This window comes from Halictus rubicundus, unplaced genomic scaffold (genome assembly GCF_050948215.1).
Source record: "Halictus rubicundus isolate RS-2024b unplaced genomic scaffold, iyHalRubi1_principal scaffold0173, whole genome shotgun sequence".
NCBI classification, from domain to species: domain Eukaryota; kingdom Metazoa; phylum Arthropoda; class Insecta; order Hymenoptera; family Halictidae; genus Halictus; species Halictus rubicundus.
In genome coordinates this window covers 150,300-158,336 of record NW_027488714.1, presented here as the reverse complement: position 1 = coordinate 158,336, position 8,037 = coordinate 150,300, and positions in this window count along the sequence as shown.

The following is an 8,037-nucleotide window of genomic DNA, read 5'->3' as shown; positions in this document are numbered from 1 at the left end:
GGGATTGGATAGGATAGAGGATAGGATAGGATAGAGGATATTATAGGATAGAGGATAGGATAGGATAGAGGATAGGATAGGGTAGAGGGTAGGATAGGATAGGATAGAGGATAGGATAGGGTAGAGGATAGGATAGGATTGAGGATAGGATAGGATAGAGGATACGATATTATAGAGGATAGGATAGGATAGAGGATAGGATCGGATAGAGGATAGGATAGGGAATTGGATAGGATAGAGGATAGGATAGGGTAGAGGGTAGGATAGGATAGGATAGAGGATAGGATAGGATTGAGGATAGGATAGGATAGAGGATAGGATAGGATAGAGGATAGGGTAGGATAGAGGATAGGATAGGATAGAGGATAGGATAGGATAGAGGATAGGATAGGATAGAGGATAGGATAGGATAGGGTAGATGATAGGATAGAGAATAGGACAGGATAGAGGATAGGATAGGATAGAGGATAGAATTGGACAGAGTACAGGATAGGGGATTGGATAGGATAGAGGATAGGATAGGATACAGGATAGGATAGGATAGAGGAGACGATAGAGGATAGGATAGGATAGAGGATAGGATAGGATAGGATAGAGGATATTATAGGATAGAGGATAGGATAGGATAGAGGATAGAATAGGATAGGATAGAGGATAGGATAGGGTTGAGGATAGGATAGGATTGAGGATAGGATAGGATAGTGGATAGGATAGGGGATTGGATAGGATAGAGGATAGGATAGGTTAGGATAGAGAATAGTATAGCATAGATGATATTATAGGATAGAGGATAGGATAGGATAGAGGATAGGATCGTATAGAGGATGGGATAGGTGATTGGATAGGATAGAGGATAGGATAGGGTAGATGATAGGTTAGAGAATAGGATCACTCTGGAGGAGTGTCCGGCATGGGGGGGAGAGCGCCGTGCCCTGCGGCGCGCGGTGGGCCACGACCTCTCGCTCCCGGCTGTCGTCGCTGCGGCAGCCGGTGACGAGGAGGCGTGGAGGGGGTTCGCTTCCTTCTGCGAGCGGGTTATGCTGCGGAAGGAGGCTGCGGAACGGGATCGGGAGCGTAATCACGATCCCGGCCGAAGGGGGGGGAGGCGGCGCAGGGTACGCCCCGGGGGCGTACCCCCGTTGCGACGCCTCTGACGCGAGCGGGGACGCCCTTGATGATCTCGAGGCGGGGGATCGGATATCCCCTTACACTCGGTCACCAACGGCGTCCCCGGAGGCCGCCGGGCATCTCGAGCGGGGTCTCGGATGCTCATCGGGCGGCCTAACAGGGGGGAAGGCGCCACGTCGTCCGTTGCGTGGTGCCTTCGGATAGAGTAGGTACGGGAGGGGGCCGCGTCCCCCCCTGGGTGGTATGCTAAGGCGGGGGCACACCGGATTGACATGCGCGCGCAGAGCACGGGTGCCCCCAGGAGTCTAGGGACGGACGGGGAGGAGTTAGTGGGTATACTCGGCGTTGCACCAACCAGCCGAGGAGTCCCACATAGCCCGGACCACCCCCCCCCCCCCGGGGGGGTTCGGGTATCCGTAACGAGATTACCTCCTCGGAAAAAAAAAAAAAAAAAAATAGGTTAGAGAATAGGATAGGATAGAGGATAGGATAGGATAGAGGATAGGATCGGATAGAGGATAGGATCGGATAGAGGATAGGATCGGATAGAGGATAGGATAGGGGATTGGATAGGATAGAGGATAGGATAGGACACAGGATAGGTTAGGATACAGGGTAGGATAGAGGATAGGATAGAGGATAGGATAGAAGATTGGATAGGATAGAGGATAGGATAGGATAGCGGATAGGATAGGATAGAGGATAGGATAGGATAGAGGACAGGATCGGATAGTTGATAGGATAGTGGATTGGATAGGATAGAGGATACGATAGGATAGAGGATAGGATAGGGTAGAGGATAGGATAGAGAATAGGATAGGATACAGGATCAGATAGGATAGAGGATAGGATAGGATAGAGGATAGGATAGGGTAGAGTATAGGATACAGAATAGGATAGGATAGAGGATAGGATAGGGTAGAGGATAGAGGATAGGATAGCATAGAGGATAGGATCGGATAGAGGATAATATACGATAGAGGATAGTATAGGATAGAGGATGGGATAGGATAGAGAATAGTATAGGATAGATGATATTATAGGATGGAGGATAGGATAGGATAGAGGATAGGATAGGGGATTGGATAGTATACAGGATAGGATAGGATAGAGGATAGGATAGGATAGAGGATAGGATAGGATAGAGGATAGGATAGGATAGAGGATAGGATAGGATAGGATAGAGGATATTATAGGATAGAGGATAGGATAGGATAGAGGATAGAATAGGATAGGATAGAGGATAGGATAGGGTTGAGGATAGGATAGGATTGAGGATAGGATAGGATAGTGGATAGGGTAGAGGATTGGATAGCATAGAGGATAGGATAGGATAGGATAGAGAATAGTGTAGCATAGATGATATTATAGAATATAGGATAGGATAGGATAGAGGATAGGATCGTATATAGGATGGGATAGGTGATTGGATAGGATACAGGATAGGATAGGGTAGATTATAGGATAGAGAATAGGATAGGATAGAGGATAGGATAGGATAGAGGATCGGATCGTATAGAGGATGGGATAGGTGATTGGATAGGATAGAGGATAGGATAGGGTAGATGATAGGTTAGAGAATAGGATAGGATAGAGGTTAGGATAGGATAGAGGATAGGATCGGATAGAGGATAGGATCGGATAGAGGATAGGATCGGATAGAGGATAGGATAGGGGATTGGATAGGATAGAGGATAGGATAGGACACAGGATAGGTTAGGATAGAGGGTAGGATAGAGGATAGGATAGAGGATAGGATAGAAGATTGGATAGGATAGAGGATAGGATAGGATAGCGGATAGGATAGGATAGAGGACAGGATCGGATAGTTGATAGGATAGTGGATTGGATAGGATAGAGGATACGATAGGATAGAGGATAGGATAGGGTAGAGGATAGGATAGAGAATAGGATAGGATACAGGATCAGATAGGATAGAGGATAGGATAGGATAGAGGATAGGATAGGGTAGAGTATAGGATACAGAATAGGATAGGATAGAGGATAGGATAGGGTAGAGGATAGAGGATAGGATAGCATAGAGGATAGGATCGGATAGAGGATAATATACGATAGAGGATAGTATAGGATAGAGGATGGGATAGGATAGAGAATAGTATAGGATAGATGATATTATAGGATGGAGGATAGGATAGGATAGAGGATAGGATCGTATAGAGGATAGGATAGGTGATTTTATAGGATAGAGGATAGGATAGGGTAGATGATAGGATAGAGAATAGGACAGGATAGAGGATAGGATAGGATAGAGGATATGATCGGATAGATTATAGGATAGGGGATTGGATAGTATACAGGATAGGATAGGACAGAGGATAGGATAGGATAGAGGATAGGATAGGATAGAGGATAGGATAGGATAGAGGATAGGTTAGGATAGAGGATAGGATAGGATAGAGGATAGGATAGGATAGTGGATAGGATAGGGGATTGGATAGGATAGAGGATAGGATAGGATACAGGATAGGATAGGATAGAGGAGACGATAGAGGATATAATAGGATAGAGGATAGGATAGGATAGGATAGAGGATATTATAGGATAGAGGATAGGATAGGATAGAGGATAGAATAGGATAGGATAGAGGATAGGATAGGGTTGAGGATAGGATAGGATTGAGGATAGGATAGGATAGTGGATAGGATAGAGGATTGGATAGCATAGAGGATAGTATAGGATAGGATAGAGAATAGTGTAGCATAGATGATATTATAGGATAGAGGATAGGATAGGATAGAGGATAGGATCGTATAGAGGATGGGATAGGTGATTGGATAGGATACAGAATAGGATAGAGGATAGGATAGGATAGAGGATAGGATCGTATAGAGGATGGGATAGGTGATTGGATAGGATACAGAATAGGATAGGGTAGATGATAGGATAGAGAATAGGATAGGATAGAGGATAGGATAGGATAGAGGATAGGATCGGATAGAGGATAGGATATGATAGAGAATAGTATAGGATATAGGATAGGATAGGATAGAGGATACGATATTATAGAGGATAGGATAGGATAGAGGATAGGATCGGATAGAGGTTAGGATAGGGGATTGGATAGGATAGAGGATAGGATAGGATAGAGGATAGGATAGGATAGGGGATAGGATAGGGTAGAGGGTAGGATAGGATAGGATAGAGGACAGGATAGGGTAGAGGATAGGATAGGATTGAGGATAGGATAGGACAGAGGATACGATATTATAGAGGATAGGATAGGATAGAGGATAGGATCGGATAGAGGATAGAATCGGATAGAGGATAGGATAGGGAATTGGATAGGATAGAGGATAGGATAGGATAGAGGATAGGATCGGATAGAGGATAGGATAGGGGATTGGATAGGATAGAGGATAGGATAGGACACAGGATAGGTTAGGATAGAGGGTAGGATAGGGGATAGGATAGAGGATAGGATAGAAGATTGGATAGGATAGAGGATAGGATAGGATAGCGGATAGGATAGGATAGAGGATAGGATAGGATAGAGGACAGGATCGGATAGTTGATAGGATAGTGGATTGGATAGGATAGAGGATACGATAGGATAGAGGATAGGATAGGGTAGAGGATAGGATAGAGAATAGGATAGGATACAGGATCAGATAGGATAGAGGATAGGATAGGATAGAGGGTAGGATAGGGTAGAGTATAGGATACAGAATAGGATAGGATAGAGGATATGATAGGGTAGAGGATAGAGGATAGGATCGGATAGAGGATAATATACGATAGAGGATAGTATAGGATAGAGGATGGGATAGGATAGACAATAGTATAGGATAGATGATATTATAGGATGGAGGATAGGATAGGATAGAGGATAGGATAGAAAATAGGATACGTTAGATGATAGTATAGGATAGAGGATAGGATAGAGAATACGATATTATAGAGGATAGGATAGGGTAGATGATAGGATAGAGAATAGGATAGGATAGAGGATAGGATAGGATAGAGGATAGGATCGGATAGAGGATAGGATCGGATAGAGGATAGGATAGGGGATTGGATAGGATAGAGGATAGGATAGGATACAGGATAGGTTAGGATAGAGGATAGTATAGAGGATAGGATAGAGGATAGGATAGAGGATAGGATAGAAGATTGGATAGGATAGAGGATGGGATAGGATAGCGGATAGGATAGGGTAGAGGATAGGATAGGATAGAGGACAGGATCAGATAGTTGATAGGATAGTGGATTGGATAGGATAGAGGATACGATAGGATAGAGGATAGGATAGGGTAGAGGATAGGATAGAGAATAGGATAGGATAGAGGATAAGATAGGATAGAGGATAGAATAGGATAGAGGATAGGATAGGGTAGAGTATAGGATACAGAATAGGATAGGATGGAGGATAGGATAGGGGAGAGGATAGGATCGAATAGAGGATAGGATACGATAGAGGATAGTATAGGATAGAGGATAGGATATGATAGAGGATAGGATAGGATAGGGGATAGGATAGGGTAGAGGGTAGGATAGGATACGATAGAGGATAGGATAGGGTAGAGGATAGGATAGGATTGAGGATAGGATAGGATAGAGGATACGATATTATAGAGGATAGGATAGGATAGAGGATAGGATTGGATAGAGGATAGGATAGGGAATTGGATAGGATAGAGGATAGGATAGGATAGAGGATAGGATAGGGTAGAGGGTAGGATAGGATAGGATAGAGGATAGGATAGGGTAGAGGATAGGATAGGATTGAGGATAGGATAGGATAGAGGATAGGGTACAGCATTGGATAGGATAGAGGATAGTATAGGATACAGGATAAGATAGGATAGAGAATAGTATAGGATAGATGATATTATAGGATAGAGGATACGATAGGATAAAGGATAGGATCGGATAGAGGATAGGATAGGGGATTGGATAGGATAGAGGATAGGATAGGGTAGATGTTAGGATAGAGAATAGGATAGGAAAGAGGATAGGATAGGATAGAGGATAGGATCGGATAGAGGATAGGATAGGGGATTGGATAGTATACAGGATAGGATAGGATAGAGGATAGGATAGGATAGAGGATAGGATAGGATAGAGGATAGGATAGGATAGAGGATAGGATAGGACAGAGAATAGTATAGGATAGATGATATTATAGTATAGAGGATAGGATCGTATAGAGGATAGGATAGGTGATTGGATTTGATAGAGGATAGGATAGGGTAGATGATAGGATAGAGAATAGGACAGGAAAGAGGATAGGATAGGATAGAGGATAGGATCGGATAGAGGATAGGATAGGGGATTGGGTAGTATACAGGATACGATAGGATAGAGGATAGGATAGGATAGAGGATAGGATAGGATAGGGGATAGGATAGGATAGAGGATAGGATAGGATAGAGGATAGGATAAGATAGAGGATAGGATAGGATAGAGGATAGGACAGGATAGAGGATAGGATAGGATAGAGGATAGGATAGGATAGAGGATAGGATAGGATAGAGGATAGGATAGGATAGAGGATAGGATAGGATAGAGGATAGGATAGGATAGAGGACAGGATCGGATAGTTGATAGGATAGTGGATTGGATAGGATAGAGGATACGATAGGATAGAGGATAGGATAGGGTAGAGGATAGGATAGAGAATAGGATAGTATAGAGGATAAGATAGGATAGAGGATAGGATAGGATAGAGGATAGGATAGGGTAGAGTATAGGATACAGAATAGGATAGGATAGAGGATAGGATAGGGGAGAGGATAGGATCGGATAGAGGATAGGATACGATAGAGGATAGTATAGGATAGAGGATAGGATATGATAGAGAATACTATAGGATAGAGGATAGGATAGGATAGAGGATACGAAATTATAGAGGATAGGATAGGATAGAGGATAGGATCGGATAGAGGTTAGGATAGGGGATTGGATAGGATAGAGGATAGGATAGGATAGAGGATATTATAGGATAGAGGATAGGATAGGATAGAGGATAGGATAGGGTAGAGGGTAGGATAGGATAGGATAGGATAGAGGATAGTATAGGATACAGGATAAGATAGGATAGAGATTAGTATAGGATAGATGATATTATAGGATAGAGGATAGGATAGGATAAAGGATAGGATCGGATAGAGGATAGGATAGGGGATTGGATAGGATAGAGGATAGGATAGGGTAGATGATAGGATAGAGAATAGGACAGGAAAGAGGATAGGATAGGATAGAGGATAGGATCGGGTAGAGGATAGGATAGGGGATTGGGTAGTATACAGGATACGATAGGATAGAGGATAGGATAGGATAGAGGATAGGATAGGATAGGGGATAGGATAGGATAGAGGATAGGATAGGATAGAGGATAGGATAAGATAGAGGATAGGATAGGATAGAGGATAGGATAGGATAGAGGATAGGATAGGATAGAGGATAGGATAGGATAGAGGATAGGATAGGATAGAGGATAGGATAGGATAGAGGATAGGATAGGATAGAGGATAGGATAGGATAGAGGACAGGATCGGATAGTTGATAGGATAGTGGATTGGATAGGATAGAGGATACGATAGGATAGAGGATAGGATAGGGTAGAGGATAGGATAGAGAATAGGATAGTATAGAGGATAAGATAGGATGGAGGATAGGATAGGATAGAGGATAGGATAGGGTAGAGTATAGGATACAGAATAGGATAGGATAGAGGATAGGATAGGGGAGAGGATAGGATCGGATAGAGGATAGGATACGATAGAGGATAGTATAGGATAGAGGATAGGATATGATAGAGAATAGTATAGGATAGAGGATAGGATAGGATAGAGGATACGAAATTATAGAGGATAGGATAGGATAGAGGATAGGATCGGATAGAGGTTAGGATAGGGGATTGGATAGGATAGAGGATAGGATAGGATA